At 36.7% G+C, this 18,704-nt stretch overlaps 1 protein-coding gene and 1 long non-coding RNA gene across 3 annotated transcripts in view; one reads left to right on the top strand and one right to left on the bottom strand.

Annotated features, from left to right (window-relative positions):
• ptprub (protein tyrosine phosphatase receptor type Ub) overlaps positions 1 to 18,704 on the bottom strand; it is a 595,528-nt gene that overhangs the window by 15,738 nt on the left and 561,086 nt on the right. The window lies entirely within an intron of this gene.
• Positions 6,509 to 10,293, top strand: LOC125802468 (uncharacterized). Of its 2 annotated transcripts, none has more exons than XR_007439598.1 (2): positions 6,509 to 8,580; positions 8,794 to 10,293. It is a non-coding gene; the product is annotated as an uncharacterized LOC125802468 (long non-coding RNA). The 2 variants fall into 2 exon arrangements; XR_007439599.1 differs by having other exon boundaries at positions 6,509 to 8,293.

Consider the following 18,704-nt stretch of genomic DNA (forward strand, 5'->3'; position numbering starts at 1 on the left):
TTCTTGGTGTATGTAATCACGCACTGATCTGGGTGATATGGTAAAAATATTATTTCATAATAATTTAAGACATTTTCACGATACACAGTATTTATCAGCAGTGGCAGATTCTGATACTCAACTGCTCTTTCATGGATATTGCAGTGATTCTTACTTATTCTTTGCTGCACATCATCAAATTAAAAATTATTTTTTACATTCTCTGTATTTAAAATGTACAGTTGGGTCCTAATGATATGCTTGATATGCTTATTGTCAATAAAATTTGAAAATTTATCTCAGTACAATAAAATTTTGATACATTGTCCAGTTTTACCATTGAGCCAACATTGGGACAACATATACTTTTTAACTGACATATCCTTTGCAGCCCTTGGTTACCCACAATTCTCCATGCCACATAAATTGGAAAAAAACCCAGAAAACAAAGCCTCTGGAGAAGAGTTAGTGTAGAAATGTTTGTTATTACAATTAAAATGCATTTATAAATGAGAAAGCATACAAACCTTGTGATGCTGTTCCATATGTGTGACCTACAAGCTACTTGGACACTATTATCCCACAATGCAACGCAAAACAGTAAGGGAGAATCTATTCATGGATCGAATGATAATGCGATTGAGTCTTAGTGTTGCATACCAAATGGTTGAATAGTAAATACAATTTCACTTGTCTGGTGCTTGTTGAAAGTTCTGCCAACAAAGCATAAAGATGTGTATAATAACTGAAAACAATCAGCTTAAGTTGTCCAAAAAAGTTTTTAAAAGCATATTAAATGATTATTATTAGTTAGCTAAGCACTGCAATGTATTTAACACATCTTGTAATATTATTTATCAATAAAAAGAAAAGTTATAACTGGGTATTTAAGATGAATTTACATGTGAATCACATTTTTTCCCAGTTTCTGATCAGTAGCATGAAATTAACATTTATACAATATCAATATTTTTGTTTATAGCAATTACAAACATCGTTCTATATAAGAACCAGAAATGCTCCTTCCAATCATTTAAGTAACCCTTTGCTCTTAAGTTTATAAGAGTGTATCAGTCAGGATATGTTGATTACTGAAGCTGCTGTGGTGAATCCTGCTTTGGATTGTCCAGTGAACATAATCCCACCGTGAAACTGCAGTGGTCCAGTTAGATCAGTTGGAGAATCCATCCCCTGAGGCTGCTGTGCTCTGTGTTTACTTCCACTGTCACCCAGAGTCTGTCACAGCCCTGCTTCTTACACAACGCTTCTGCTGAGCTTTTGTGGCCACTCCTGACAGTGATGGCCATCAGTATTGCTGTTTCTGCTCCACAGTGCTCTTCTCCAAATAAATATAATTTACCCTCTATTAAGGACAAATGCTCTCAGGGTTTTATATGTTTAGTGGGTCTCTGATTAAATTAAAATAGTAGGTCATTTATTTTAGTGCTCTGTAGCGCTGAACTGGGTTATGAATTTTGGATTTACTGTTTTTAGAGTACTGATTTGTTGATGTTGCGTTTGATATTAGTTTTACTTTTGTTAAAATTAAATTATAATAGTGGTTTATTCACCCAAAGAAATTACATAAAACACAAGACAAAAGAGAATAATGACTTTTGTGTTGCAGCATTTTGTGATTAAACATTTCTCAGAGCAGATGGACAGAGTGTTTTATATGGTGTAGGTTCATGGTGGTAATGTTGGTGAGCTGTTGTGTCAGAAGTCACAATTACTTCCATTGAAAATTAAGATTTTATTTCCTTCTCCTTTACATCTGCTATTTCAGAGCTTTATTGCATGACAGCAATGACATATTAATTTGTGTTGGTTTTAATATCAGTGGCTTATCAGAAGTCCTCAATGTTAGCAGGATGCTGCTGTAGGAAATAACAGATTGTGATGGAATGAATTGTAGGAAATTCTAGGCAACATCACTATAGTAACTGAAAGAGCATCTGTGTTATCATCAGTGTTAAAATGATGTTGCAGGTATTTAAACAGTATAATCATGTTTTCTTTTAAATTAAATTGTAGGGTCTAGTCTTACGTCCAAAAAGCGCAATTTTGGTCTTATCAGACTAAAAAGCTTTGTCTAGTTGACCTTGGTGTCTCACACATGTCTTTGGGTGAACCAGTAGTCAGGATATGGTTCTTTTTGCTGCTCTCCCATTAAGAATAAAAACTCACTGATGAATTATATCTTAGTACAGAGCAGGTGTACAGAACAGTGCTCCGAAGCAACCCCTTCACACCTCTGGGGAAAAACTCACAGTGACATGTTTAATTATTACTAAGCTCTTCACAGATGCTGTTAAACTAGCTGCTAAAAACTTTGGCAGCATTAGAATAACCAAAAGCAGCCATGGCTTCTGATGCAGGGAGGGAATTACCTAGACCTCTAGGCTTTTAGGACTTCACTAAGCTTCTAGTCACTGATTACAATCAATCAATACTCACAGCAATCTATTATAAATCTATTAGAAAGCCAATGACCCTGGACAGTAGAGACAGTTGCTTTAACTCTTTTTAATACCCTTGATTATCCCAATACTTTTGTTTAGATTTTATGGGCTTTTCTTCAAAATCCTGTTAGTTTTGCTTTATTACAATTTCATTTTTATTTAAAGTGTAACGTACATTAACAAAAAAACATATTATGCATAAAGCATTTTGTGACAAAATATTTACTGATTTCTGATTTCTCTTAAAGAAAATTGGTGCACCTGGTCAAATATTTGATCACTTTAAATAGCTATGTAAAAAATAAAAAGGACCTGGTTTTCTTTTAGATATTTTAAGCAAAAATACATTTTATAATATTTTACATATTTCCACCTTTTACATTTTTAAAAAGACAAAAAGTAAAAAAGCTAGCTCTCTCTGCATGGTCAGAATTCACTATCATCTGAGTCTTGTTACTTTTAAAAAGTCTTTGTTGTGGTGAGAATGCAGGAATTCTTTTCTTGTGATGTCTCTTTCATGAAGGTCATATTTGTGTAGGCATTTCTGCTGCAAAATGGAATATTGCACCAACACTGGTCTTCCAAATCTTTGGCCTTTTGCACTCAAAGTGAAGTTATACATTAATTCTTCTAACAATCCTATGAGCAGTCTTCTCTAAACATTTTCGTAATCTCCAGATCTCAACCTCTCTGCTACAATTTCTCCTCAATTTGCGGCTTCTTGAAATGCTTTGCTGTATTTTTAAATGTTCAGAGGGCTCAGCAACTTAGAGAAGCCCATAGCTGCTGATTGTTGGGACAGAGTTTATAATATATAATAAAAAAGCTTAGAAACAAGAAACAGACATCCCACCTCTCATGCAACTGTCAAGCGAGACAGATGGAATGAGTTACAGATGTATGAAGAGTGGGACAGAGAATGTCCTTATTGGTCCCTCCTCACCTTCAGTAGACCTATCAGTGTTTTCTGTGGGCAGGATATACACTCTACCTGTCTCTTCATGGTGCATCAGTTCTGTTATGTTTTGAAGCTCCATGGCAGAGAGTTCTAAAATATCAGTTCACCTTTAACATACTTAATTATTTACAGTAACAGAAATTTTACCCAAACCCTGCACATCACAGATGCCCCAGTAATATACATTACATTAGTTTAATTTAGCAGTTTTAGCGATGTAGATCAGTGCCTGTTTTCAGCCATAGTTTATATTCTCCCTATATTTCTAAGATATACTGCAATGTTGCTGTTGATTATTACGATTAGAATGGCTGCTCAGTATTCAGGTTAAGGCTTTTGGTATATAAGAGGGGAAAGAAAAAACTGTGTAAAGTGCAAACAGAGATGGGTGTACCAATCTGTTCTTCAGGGCAGGGGATCCACTCTACCGCATCCTCTCATCCATAATCCTCTAGCTTCATTCAAAATGGTTTATAAAGCTTCCCGAGTCCTACACAGGGAGCCTTCCCAGCAGGAGAAAGATAGGACTACAGAAAAATAGAGAATAGAGACAGATGAGGGAAAAGGTAAAGCTAGTGGAATCAGGTGCTGTGATCAGTACATTTCTAAAAAATATATATAGGCTACACACCATTAAAAATTTCTGATTCTTAACTGCAAAGAAATCCTTTTTTGCCCCGAGTGATTGTAAGTAGACTCAAAACAATATGATAAGTTTCTATAGAGGCACAGAATAAGGTAAAAAAAAATACATTATTTTGAAGTTATTTCACTGCTTCTGGTTATAAAGTGCACCCTTATTCTGCCTTAGATATTTGACTTTATTCTACCCTAGAAATGTTACTGTGGCATTTACATTTTTATTGTCAATTTCATTGTGAGCAGGTCATGTGAGCTTGTAGAAGAATGTTGCTTTAAAACTAACTTTAATTATGGGTTTTAATTAATGCTTTTAAAAGATCAGCATAATCACAGCTAGGCCTGTCACAATAATTACAATATCGATTTATCGAACAATAAATGAACATGACCTCAAACATTTTTGATAATCGTGATATCGTCTATTGTGTTTATTTGTATGTTTGTTCACATATATTACAGTAAACAGTATTTTAGCCAGTCATGCTTCGATAACTGTGACACCATACACACAGAGTGGACTAAAGAAGGTGTAGAAATAAGTATATAATTCCCAAACTAATTATAATAACTGATTATTTACATTTTTGCTATCATTAAAAAATGTATAATTCCTTTTTTTTGTGCAATTCTGTTATCGTTATGTCAGTGGCATTTAATAGTCTTAAAATGACAAAAATATCAGGTATCGCAATAGTTTCTGGGACAATATATCGTCCACAAAAAATTATTATCGTGACAGGCCTAATCACAGCAATTATTTAAAATTTAAACAAAATAAACAGATTAAATTATTACAAGAGACCTAATGAAGTCACGTGTAGTACATTATTGTTGGTTTTCCACATTTCATTGTGAAACATGACGAGGGGCGTGAAACATGGCATATGAGTTGTGCTCTTCATATGTGTCACGGTGCGGTGCAGCAAGGCAAGGAGAGGACGCAGAGAGCAGAGTAGTTTATAAAAAACTATCAGAAAGCCAAAACAGAAATAAAACGAGATAAACAAACCATAGAAACGAGACTAGAAACTAAGGAAACTAAGGAAAACTAAGGAAAACCACCAATGGACGTAGAAACGTATAAGAACAATATAAGGACAAACTAACACTAAAAAAGGGGCTATATATACATAAGGGGACAGGAAACACAAGGTATTCAGGGGGTTTAGCTATACATGACTACAGGTGAAAACTCTTAAGGCGAAAACATGGAGGAACACAGACCATGTGCAGGGGAGAATAAATAAACAGGAAGGCAGATAAAACACTGAGGTGACAATGTGAATCATCAGATAATAAATTAGGTGTTGTACTTGCCCATTAAATGCCCATTATAAATGTTTTATACATGTTTTATACATTTTATACATGTTTTTGGATATTAAAAAAACAACAGCATCACGAAATTGAGTGAATTACTGGTGTAACATTGTCTACTGAGAAACCACACTCTGTATGCCCGCGTGTTTGTAGACATCCCTTCTAATGAATTAATTTAACTGATGTGCAGATACACACACATCATGTAGACAGCATTCTCTGGGCAGTAGAGACAATCACTTCAATAAAAGCAGGATAAAACCTTTAAGGGAAGAAGCTATGAATGTGCAGGTGTCCCAATACATTTTAAACAAATGACACAATTTTATTGAAATGAGTTTTCTTTTTTTATTTATCAATACAAGTAAAAGAAAACACACACACATAGACACACACACATTTCAATAAAATGTTGGTAATTTGTTGGGTCCCTCGGTTTGTTCTCTAAGAACATTTCAAAATATATCCAATATTAATAAACAGTAAGTTTTCCTCCTGGAAATGTGGTTTCTGTCTGGTTAATTGCGTTTGGTTCCCTTTGGGGCAATTAAAGGATGGAAAGCAAACAAAACAATTAAATCTATTTAAGCAGCACTCAGGAAGCATGAGTCTATTACCGCTATATTAAACTCTGTGGTACCCTGACAGATTTGGAAAATATTGCAACTGTGAATCTAAAAAATTAATTAAGCCATATAAAAAAATACACACACATATATATATATATATATATATATATATATATATATATATATATATATATATATATATATATATATATATATATATATATATATATCTTCCATACTAGTTAAAGTTCATGCCACTAATAAGCTACTAAAAGTAAACCTGTTAGAACTCATTTCTTCTTCCTTGACATACGAATAAAAACATGTTCATTTGAAATGCCCCTATGTTCTGATGCATCCTTTATGTTGGCATGGAAGTTTAGCAATACACTGGTATAGTGTACAAGGTTCTTAAAACTAACATCAAATGTTTTTACATTGTGTAAGACAGGATAGAACTTCTGTCATGTCTGGGTCAGTTCAGCACAACTTCTCGTGACTCAGATCCCTCTAAGTTCTGGCACTTTATTTGGAGTTGAGTGTGTGTAAGTGTGTGTGTCTGTGTTAAACAGCAGCAGGTAGCTGTGGTTGATGACTAAACTGTTGGAGTGGTGCTTGTGATGAAGAGCTGCAGCTGAAGGCAGACAGAGACAGCGGTTCAAAGACATTTTCATGTACTTGCATTCCCAGAACCGATTATACAGAACACACAGAGCGGACAAAAAACGGAAGAGGTATTTGTCAGAAGAGATTACCTGTTGCCATGCAGTAGCCTGTAGGTGATCCCTTGTTGTTGCCATGGTGACTGCAGGCAGGCAGAGGCAGACAGCAGTGAGCATTTTGGGAGACTCACAGATTTATACACTGGCCTGTTGTGGTATTGTGATGCTGTGGTATTGTGATGTGGTAATGTGATATTGTGATGCTGTGGTATTGTGATGCTGTGGTATTGTGATGCTGTGGTATTGTGATGTTGTGGTAATGTGAGGTTGTGAGGCTGTGATATTGTTATGCTGTAGTATTGTGATGTTGTGGTAGTTTGGTGTTGTGGTATTGTGATACTGTGGTACTATGATGCTGTGGTAGTGTGATGTTGTGGTATTGTGATGTTGTGGTATTGTGATGTTGTGGTATTGTGATGTTGTGGTATTGTGATACTGTGGTACTATGATGCTGTGGTAGTTTGCTGTTGTAGTATTGTGATGTTGTGGTATTGTGATACTGTGGTACTATGATGCTGTGGTAGTTTGATGCTGTGGTATTGTGATGCTGTGGTAGTGTGATGCTGTGGTATTGTGATGTTGTGGTAATGTGAGGTTGTGAGGCTGTGATATTGTTATGCTGTGGTATTGTGATGCTGTGGTAGTTTGATGTTGTGGTATTGTGATACTGTGGTACTATGATGCTGTGGTATTGTGATGCTGTGGTAGTTTGATGCTGTGGTATTGTGATGCTGTGGTAGTGTGATGCTGTGGTATTGTGATGTTGTGGTATTGTGATGTTGTGGTATTGTGATTCTGTGGTACTATGATGCTGTGGTAGTTTGATGCTGTGGTATTGTGATGCTGTGGTAGTGTGATGCTGTGGTATTGTGATGTGGTAATGTGAGGTTGTGAGGCTGTGATATTGTTATGCTGTGGTATTGTGATGCTGTGGTAGTTTGATGTTGTGGTATTGTGATACTGTGGTACTATGATGCTGTGGTATTGTGATGCTGTGGTAGTTTGATGCTGTGGTATTGTGATGCTGTGGTATTGTGTTTTGGTAATGTGAGGTTGTGAGGCTGTGATATTGTTATGCTGTGGTATTGTGATGCTGTGGTAGTGTGATGCTGTGGTATTGTGATGTTGTGGTATTGTGATGTTGTGGTATTGTGATACTGTGGTACTATGATGCTGTGGTAGTTTGATGCTGTGGTATTATGATGTGGTAATGTGGTATTGTGATGCTGTGGTATTGTGATGCTGTGGTAGTGTGATGCTGTGGTATTGTGATGTTGTGGTATTGTGATGTTGTGGTATTGTGATACTGTGGTACTATGATGCTGTGGTAGTTTGATGCTGTGGTATTGTGATGCTGTGGTAGTGTGATGCTGTGGTATTGTGATGTTGTGGTAATGTGAGGTTGTGAGGCTGTGATATTGTTATGCTGTGGTATTGTGATGCTGTGGTAGTTTGATGTTGTGGTATTGTGATACTGTGGTACTATGATGCTGTGGTATTGTGATGCTGTGGTAGTTTGATGTTGTGGTATTGTGATGCTGTGGTATTGTGTTTTGGTAATGTGAGGTTGTGAGGCTGTGATATTGTTATGCTGTGGTATTGTGATGCTGTGGTAGTGTGATGCTGTGGTATTGTGATGTTGTGGTATTGTGATGTTGTGGTATTGTGATACTGTGGTACTATGATGCTGTGGTAGTTTGATGCTGTGGTATTATGATGTGGTAATGTGGTATTGTGATGCTGTGGTAGTGTGATGCTGTGGTAGTGTGATGCTGTGGTACTATGATGCTGTGGTAGTTTGATGCTGTGGTATTGTGATGTGGTAATGTGGTATTGTGATGCTGTGGTATTGTGATGTGGTAATGTGGTATTGTGATGCTGTGGTAGTGTGATGCTGTGGTAGTGTGATGCTGTGGTATTGTGATGTTGTGGTAATGTGAGGTTGTGATGCTGTGATATTGTTATGCTGTAGTATTGTGATGCTGTGGTAGTTTGATGTTGTGGTATTGTGATACTGTGGTACTATGATGCTGTGGTAGTTTGATGTTGTGGTATTGTGATACTGTGGTACTATGATGCTGTGGTAGTTTGATGCTGTGGTAGTTTGATGCTGTGGTAGTGTGATGCAGTGGTATTGTGAGGTGGTAATGTGAGGTTGTGAGGCTGTGATATTGTTATGCTGTGGTATTGTGATGCTGTGGTAGTTTGATGTTGTGGTATTGTGATACTGTGGTACTATGATGCTGTGGTATAGTGATGCTGTGGTAGTTTGATGTGGTATTGTGATACTGTGGTACTATGATGCTGTGGTATTGTGATGCTGTGGTATTGTGATGCTGTGGTAGTGTGATGCTGTGGTATTGTGATGCTGTGGTATTGTGATGCTGTGGTACTATGGTGCTGTGGTTGTGGGGTATTGTGATGCTGTGAGGATGTGATGCTCTATTACTGTGATGCTGTGGTATTGTGGTGCTGTGATACTGTGTTGCTCAGGTACTGTAATGCTTTAATGCTGTGGTAATGTAATGCTGTGATGCTGTGGTACTGTAATGGTGTGGTATGATGATGCTGTGGTATTGTGGTGCTGTGATACTGTGATGCTGTGGAAATGTGATGCTGTGGAAATGTAATGCTGTGATGCTGTAGCACTGTAATGCTGCGGTATTATGATGGTGTGGTACTGTGGTGCTCTGGTACTGTATTGCTGTGGTACTGTAAGGCTGTGATGCTGTGGTACTGTAATGCTGTGGTACTGTGGTGCTCTGGTACTGTATTGCTGTGGTAAGGCTGTGATGCTGTGGTACTGTTATGCTGTGATGCTGTGGTACTGTAATGCTGTGGTATGATTATGCTGTGGTACTGTGGTGCTCTGGTACTGTATTGCTGTGGTAAGGCTGTGATGCTGTGGTACTGTTATGCTGTGATGCTGTGGTACTGTAATGCTGTGGTATGATTATGCTGTGGTACTGTGGTGCTCTGGTACTGTATTGCTGTGGTAAGGCTGTGATGCTGTGGTACTGTTATGCTGTGATGCTGTGGTACTGTAATGCTGTGGTATGATCATGCTGTGGTACTGTGGTGCTCTGGTACTGTAATTCTGTGATGCTGTGAAATGATGATGCTGTGGTATTTTAGTGCTCTGGTACTGTATTGCTGTGGTACTGTAAGGCTGTGATGCTGTGGTACTATAATGCTGTGGTATGATTATGTTGTGGTACTTTAGTGCTCTGGTATTGTAATGCTGTGATGCTGTGGAATGATGACGCTGTGGTACTGTGGTGCTCTGGTACTGTAATGCTGTGATGCTGTGGTACTATAATGCTGTGGTATGATAATTATGTGGTACTGTGGTACTATGGTGCTCTAGCAGTTAAATGCTGTGATGCTGTGGTACAGTAATGCTGTGGTATGGTGAAGCTGTGGTACTGCGATGCTGTGGCATGATGATGCTTTGGTACTGTGGTGCTGTGGTTCTGTGGTGCTCTGGCAGTTAAATGCTGTGATGCTGTGGTACAGTAATGCTGTGGTATGGTGAAGCTGTGGTACTGCGATGCTGTGGCATGATGATGCTTTGGTTCTGTGGTGCTCTGGCAGTTAAATGCTGTAATGCTGTGGTACAGTAATGCTGTGGGATGGTGATGCTGTGGTACTGAGATGCTGTGGTGCTGTGGTTCTGTGTTGGGCAGAGTAGAGCCTTTAGCCTGAAGAGAGAGTGAGATGGGTCAAGCATAAAAATATATGCTTATATAATAAAGACAGTCCTCGGGTGTGACGGGATGTAATGTTCAAGCCCACCCTCTCTCTCCCTCTAGTGGCTGAAAAAGGCCACTCTCTAGGTCTATCTGTCTGGAATTTACAGTAAGGTTTGTTTTGATAATATTTATTCAATTCAGCAGATTTTTGTCTAGAGAAAACCTCATAATGTTTTTATTACATTATTATTACTTTATTACAGGCCCAAAGCACTCATTAACAGCTAAGGGGTTCTTTTCATTATATTCTGGATCTTTTTTTCTCCAAACATGCTTTAGCTTATTATGGCCAAAATATTTTAACTTCATCGGTCTACAGGACATGTTTCCAAAGGTATGTTTGTTTGAAATCTGATGCTGAATTGTGTGGTAAGGATGCAGGAAAGCTATTCTTATGATGACTCTTCAAAAGAACAGAACTGCAGCAGAACTACAGTCAGCTAAATCTTCTTCTGCAAGCCCTTTTGCAGTAAAACAGGAATTTTACCTTTCTAGCAGTAATCCTGCAGAAAAGGTAGTTCATCCATTTAACCTAAACTATTATCTATTGTGGTAACAAACAATATAACTGGGTATATTAAACTCAAATAAACAATTTAAATCAAATATTAGGAGTATTAGGGGTGTACCATATTGTTGTCTGTTTACAGTTTATATGCATTCACTAAATATGCTGCACCTGTTACATTGTTTTTGTTACATTTTTTACTATCTTTTATTATTTTATACAAAATCAGGGTCTTAGTAAGTTACTCTTTATAAAACATTTATATATATTTAGTTTCTACTGAATGTATAAAACTGGTCTATTTAAAATATTCATATTGATTGTGTTGCAGTAGTCTTGTATATTCTTGAAATTATTTTTAAAAAATCTGTTTTGTCATATCACTAAGATTATTATTATTGCAAAAATACTCAGAATTATTGTGATATTAGTGTCATATTGCCCACTTCAAATGGCCATCAAATATTTTAATTAGTGTTAGGCAGCTGCTTAGAAAAGTCAATAGTTGCCAATTCTTAGGTCAAGGTTTGAAGAGTCAAGATTGTTTATTATTGCTTATTATTATTTGATTCTTACTTTTTTTACTTTAGAATTGTACAGAACAAACATATTATCTTGGTTTAAATGTTGAAATAATGTTTATGTCTTTTTTGGAGACCAATTCATCTTCTATTCACAGTGACAGACCTTTTCACTGTGGACAGGATTTTGCATGCCACTGCATAGTCATTAGCGTAGTTTTACAAAAATAAATGACTTACATATATATTTTTTTTTAGCTTGGATTTGATAAATATATTGGAAATGATCAGAGACACTGCTTTTTCTATTTGTACTTGGCCTGTTACTGATATTAATAACATGCTTATCAGCCGGATCGTGTATTTACGTTTAAGAACATGCATGCCTAATTCTTCACTGACTGCTTATTAACTAATTATCTCAGGAACATGATAAACACAGTAGATGTGCTTTGCTTTAGTTTCTTATGTTGTAATTTTTTTCTCTCTTTCTGTTTTTCATGGCTGTGTATCTTTATGTGTCTTACAGAGATGACGGAACTGGAGCCAGTGTTGGATTTTGCCTCCTCGGGCCGATCTGGTCGTCGTAATGCGCTGCCAGATATCCTGGGCTCGCCTGCCGGGGTCGCCCCTGACCTTTCTCTCAAACTGGCTGAATTGTCCCTTACAGGTAACTGCTTAAATTCCTTTTTACACAAAATGCAACCTTTTATTTAAATATTAGGCTACAACAATTTTATAGGAGAAACACGTTGACTCTTTAGAGAACTGTTTTTAAAGGAGGTATAAAGGAGCTCTAAGTAAAATGATTAAAAAATGTTCTGTACTTATTAGAGTCCATTCAAGTAGAAAAACCCCTATTTTGTAGTTCAAAAAAAAAATGCACCAGCAGTTAAGCCATCTTTCTCTCTCTCTCTCTCTCTTCATTTCTCCCTCAGATGGGCCAGGGGCTCAGTCTCCAAGCTCAGAGGAGCCCCCCACCCCCACAGAGAGCCCTGAAGGCAAGGAGGGCTCGTAGCCTGGAGCGCAGAGATGGGGGGGCACAGTGCCCTTTCCCCTCCTGGAATACAGCCTAATGTCCACTGTTCCAGATAGTCTTCAGACTCTGGTGGCATAGAAAGCAGTGGAGAGTAGACCGGACATGAAGAGAAAACAAGGTCTAAAAAGGGACAGTGCAATGACGAGAACTGAAACGTCCAAAGACACAAACTGAAGCAAAGCTATGAGAGAAGACGAGCTCTGAGGAGCAAATCTTTCTTTTTTTTAAACAATAAAACAAGCCAAACGCGGGAGGAAACCACTGAAGAGTGCTTTAAAGAGTTTTACCTGTTGGTTTGACTAGATGCTGTTCTTTTTATGAGCTTTGTATTTTATGACATCTGTGGTGAACTGTGGATTTGTACTCTGTCGTGATCTTAGTACAGTGTTTCCGAAATCATTTTGGAAAAAAGAAGCAAAAAATGTCCAGTGATATAAGGGGATCTTTAAAGCGGGAAGGCTATGGTAAAATGCCTTTGTTATATGGTGTGTGTGTTTGTGAGAGAAACTGAATGTGTGTGTGTGTGTGTGTGTTGGCAGTGTTGGCACCCAAATATTGGTGCATTATGTAGCAGTATTTTATATTCATTGCTCTAAAGCCATGAATCAATGGATTTGAGAGAATAACACAAATCCAGCTCCACATTTAATTCATAATGTTCCACAAAGAACACCTAGACATCAATTAGCAAATGAGATCAGGTAATATAGAGCACTTTGATGGTGTAAGTCATTTACAATAGCAAAGGTGCTTAACAGGTGGAGAGGCCAGCGCATTGAAGCTTTTGAAGCTGTTGGTTGTCTGATCATATCTTTTTGATAATCACAAACAACACTCCTCACTCTCCTTCAAGTCTGTAGTTGTTTAACTGTTTAATGACTCTTGCTAATGACACATGAACATTTAATATCCCAGAAAAAGCACTGCTTAAAGAAAACATGCTAAAAATGGCCTTCTGACCTCACATATTAATGACAAAATTTAGGGTTTGTCTGTTAGTGTTCAGATAATGGCAGTGTTTGTATTGTCTGTCAGAATATGTGCATGAATTTTTCAACAGGTTGTTTGAGAGAGTATATGAGAACAATTGTGCCATTGCTTTATTTATTTGGGGTTGTACTTTTTAAAAGCCATAGTCTCTTTGTGGTATGGTGGCAATGCCATATTTGAACCATGCAAGGGGTTTATATTACTGTGAAATTAATTTTATTTATTCTTTTTTAAAATGGAATATCAATGTTCAGTGTATAAAACTTGAGGCCATGCTGGTAAGACTGGTCATGCTAATCAGGATGTATTATGGTTATTGTTCTTAAACTATTGACCTTATAAATGACTTTTGGCAATATAATTGTATTTTGTTATATTTTATAGTTCTCTTGTGTTTATAGTGCCATATAGTGCCATAAATGTTTCAAATCATTAGTAAACAACATAATAAACGACTTGTAGTTGAAATGATTGTCTTTGTGTTAATAATACTGTAAAGAGTCACACTGTAAAAAAAAAATCTGTTAAGAATTGGTTGAAATGTAAAGTTTTTACAACGTTAAAAATGTGTGCATTTCAAAAGTATTTGATTGTGTTTTATTGTATTCTGTCACTTTAAATCTGTTACTGTGAAAGTTGTTGTGACTGGAAGTTAGTGACTAGCTACAACCAAAGGAAGCACAAAACATATGTTAAGAAAAGGCTGAAGGTGAAGTTATATAACAAGCCGGTGTGTTTTTATCCTATTTTATACCTTATTCTTGTTTCTGAAAGCCAACATCGAACAAACAGCCAGTATCACTCATTTCTTACAGACATACATTTTTGAAAAAAATCTCTCGTTTGTCTTAATCATAAGACATCTTCTTAGAGACCAGAGACACTGGTTGCATGTTTCTCCTGGTGAAAGCTCCACTTTTTCTTTATAATTTGTGACCTTTTTTCACTATTCTGTGATGTAGTGTGAAAACCACAGTGAATGAAATATTCCTAATTGCAAGACAAGTTGTGTTATGTGAAGGGTACCATGAGCTGGTGATGAAAGTTGCGTAGTGTGAACCTGCCATTATTGTTTTACTTTTTACCAACACGTCTATTTTATTTTGGTAAATATCTGTTAATTAGGTGGTTAATTAGGAACCTGTGAATAATCTAGTCTGTCTATTTCTGTCACATTTATCACGAAAAGAGTAATGAAATCCAGCACACAGAAACACAATGTATATGAATAAATGTCTGCAATAGATTAGGTCAAACTAAAGAGCTCAGGGTTTTTAAACCGAGCACTGCCTTTAGATGCCTCTGTTTCTAATAATCATGTCCCTACTCAGCACTGAACTGAGGTCTGCAGCACCTACTCGTGGCTTAAGAAGGAAGAAACAAGGCGTTTACTGTGAGTTCTGTTATACAACAGTTACATCTGAGCTACGCCACTAGCAAACTAGCCTGCTAATATTAAAATCTGCTCTGTAGAAAAGATGAGTTAAAGCCTCCTTAATAAGATATATTAACAGGCGAACCTAGAAATCAAAATGTATAATGTTAATGTAACAAAGTTTCATTGCCACACACATACAATGGCTATAGTGTGTTTATATACAGTCTGGGGTTTGATCTAGGTTCATAAAATAATGGTGATACTGTAAAAGAATGATTCACTTTTTGTAATGAAAATGCATGAGTGTGAAGAGAAGTTTTATAGTAGAAAATAACCCTTAAACCAAGGAAAGCCCTTCTCATCATTAAATATTAAAGAATATGAAATATTCATAAACATTTACAGGACACATCATGGTATTATGTAGTAAACAAAAAAGAGTGCTTTGGGATGAGCTGGAGCTTCAGAGCGTGGAGGAAAAGCAGACAACTATCGTTCAGCAGCACCTCCAGGAACTTTAAGATGCTGAGAAAACTATTCCAGGTGACTCTCCCTCATGAAGACACTGACATTGAAATAGCAAAACTAATCATGGCTACTTAAAATAATCTAAAGTATAAAACATATTCTGGTTTGTTGAACACATTTTGTTCAAAAACATTGAATGAAAAGAGCTGTATCCTAACTTTTGACTATTTACTGTACACTGTATACCAGAACATAAAAAGTTGAGTAATGAATTAATAATTGAGTTGAATTTTCACTATCTATTGTTCTTCACAGTTAATAAAGCAAGGATTTCTGGTTAGTAGTGAGTAAGACAAATAAATGAATATAGTGTTGCCAGGTTTATTAGTTGAGAATACAAAAACTCCTAGTTCTATTAATAGAAACTGGATGATTTTGTTCTGACAGACATAATGGTTCTTCAGTTACTGAAATTCATAATGCTGACAGACTGCACTGTTACTACTTAGAGTTGTGAGTTGTGGTACTCTGAGGACTATAGAAACTGTTAGTTTCTGTTCATTTACTTCCCAGCTTCAGCACCAGGTGGTGCTGGTAGCTCCAATATGCTTCATCAATCAAACATGGGGCTTAAAATAGAACATAAAAAAAAGAAGATTATAAATTCAGATAAAACGAGTCTGTGTGTATAGCACTGTGGTAATATGTATTAATCAATAGAAATAATGACAGTATTGTTATTATGTTGGCTTGTATAAATAATTCACCAATGCAATGAGACCATTGATCAGTAAAAACAGTTTACTGGTGTACACGTGTGACAAACAGTACATGAGCTGCTCCAGTCCCTGTGCTCTTTCTCTCTTTTAGATGGGTGCATTGGTTGTTAGAGGAGACATGCCTATTTCTGTAGTCCTGAAATATTAACACTGTCTGGAGATAGCAGGGCAATATGAGGACTGTGGAAGTGGAGGGTAAAAAAAGCAAAAACAGTGTTTGTTTTGATAATGAAAACATTTATAGCAACTATGTTTGTTTGAACATCTTATATGAATTAAAAGATTAATATCACTTGGGGTTTTCAAGATTTTGTTCCTCCAGAAAACCAAACCAGTGTTTTTCCTACTGTTTACTGTACTGTGTAAAGAGTGACTTTCCTTTCTTGAGGAATGGATGAGCAATTTACTAAGACAATCAATCATCTTATTAAAATGTTGAATTTAATTTTGATTTTTATTTTTCCTCATATTTAATTGTGCTTTGTAAAATCTAAGTTTTTCAACTTAAAAAAAAAAAAGCTAAAAGCTGTTCAATCAAATACTGACACATTTGAGATTATTCTTTTGTATAATCTGGAAACTTTAAAACATAATAGAGACTTACAAAAATCCTAGAATTCATCAGAGTAGAGTTGCTTATAATTACAAGCACATTGGTTAGGCATTTGTGTATTACTGAGTGTTTATAAAACAAACAAGATATAAAAGATAAAAGTGTCAATGTTGATGATGCGCAAATATCTATAATGCATTCAACCACAGGATGGTTGTTAGCTGTGTTAAAAACGACCCTATTCACTACTATTTACTGCCTTTTTAGTGCACTAAAAATTACATGTATAATGTACAAACAATGTTGCTTATCAGATGTTTTAATATAATGTCGAACTGTGCTGGGAGTTTTTTTGGGATCTGGCCCGGAAATTCTAGCTGCACTTTAAGAGATTGTGTTAAGCATGCTTTGGTAGGGGTAATTTATAGTTCTGTGGCAAATTATACGTATAGAATATTCTTATGTTTGGTAAATGTGCACATTATGCACATTATGACCATTTTACAGGTTTGATTATTGTGCCACCTGAGGTCTAAACAGGTCAGACAGGTGCACCTATTTATTTCACACTGTGTGAAAAGGCACCCTCTACCATAAAAAAACATAAAGAGTGGGTGGATCCAGAGTAGAGGAGTGGAGTTTTTATATATATATAAAAAATGGCTAAATGGCTTACCTAAAGTGTCAGGGTGCGTGAAGGAGGGACGAGGAGAGCGGATGCAAATGCGAGAGATTTTATTGAACAATAAACAAAAGACAAAAATAAACAAATAAACTGAAACTACACTGAAAACAAGAAACACCGGACACAGAGACGCAACCATAACAGGCTAACAAAGCACAGGAACCGACACGAGGGAAAGGGAGCACGGACTATAAATAGTGTAACACACACACGGGAAACAGAAAACACCTGGGGCTAAGGGGCGGAGTAACAAATGAACACAGGTGAGAACAAGAAACACTGAGGAACACGGATCACGTGGGAGACACACTCACAGTCACAAGCAGAGACAGGCACAGAAAAGGTAAATAAACACAGAAACACGAGAACAGACAGGGACCACGTGACATAAAGCTTGTTTTCTTTATTGGCCAAAGCTAAAAAGACACCTTTTTGATTCCAGAATATCCAAAACCATTCTTAGTTCACAGCAAAAATACATCATAACAGCACACCAAAACCTTTGGCCTCAATCTCAACCGATTTATCTAGATGAAATAAAAAAATATATAATGTATTAAGTAGCTTGTAGATGTATAAATCAGTGGCACTGTCAAACAGAAGTTTCCTGAACTCTCATTGTTTCTCACTGTTATCTGAATCTACATCAGCTCCCAGAACTGTGTCCACTTCCCTGCGTCCTTACAGTCAGGAACCGCCCCATTCAATCCACCTCTGCAGCATCTCGATGGAAGCAGAACTCCCACATCAGCTGGACTGCTCAACATCTGATCCCAAACTATGAGCTTCTACTTCATTATGAGCAGAACTGAATTGAATCTGTATGTCTGTGCTGTAAAAAACATTATGCACAGATTTTAAAAATTTTCAGATCTAAAAGGCAGTAAAGGTTTATCTTATGGTTATGATTTCACCTCCAGTTACTGAATTCATCCTCTATGGTGATTTCTGCTATACCCTCCCTGGTCTATCATCATTGGTTAGACTTTGTGGACTGAGAACAGAGTGGTGGTTTTATCTGACTGCTGTTTCAATCAAAGCCTGATCCTCTGTAAACAGCATATGTCGCTCTCAGACAGATTCTGACCCAATTGAATGTTGCCAAAAACATGGATCCCAGACAAGAGTAGCAGGCATTGTGACCAGACAGCTAAAGCCAGTGGTATACCAATATAAAATCATCTTAAAAAAAATGAGTGATGGAATAGAAAATCACTTTTGATTACATAATAATAAAATTAAGGTATTTATACAGTCTTACAAAGGTTATTTCGCATCACTCAGAAGAACCATTGGAAGCAACTTCAGCAGTTTTGGTATTTTGACTGATTTTAAAGTACAAGTGGATGGTTGTAAAAGTGACTCTTTATTAGGGTTGT

This window comes from Astyanax mexicanus, chromosome 6 (assembly GCF_023375975.1).
Source record: "Astyanax mexicanus isolate ESR-SI-001 chromosome 6, AstMex3_surface, whole genome shotgun sequence".
Lineage (NCBI taxonomy): Eukaryota > Metazoa > Chordata > Actinopteri > Characiformes > Acestrorhamphidae > Astyanax > Astyanax mexicanus.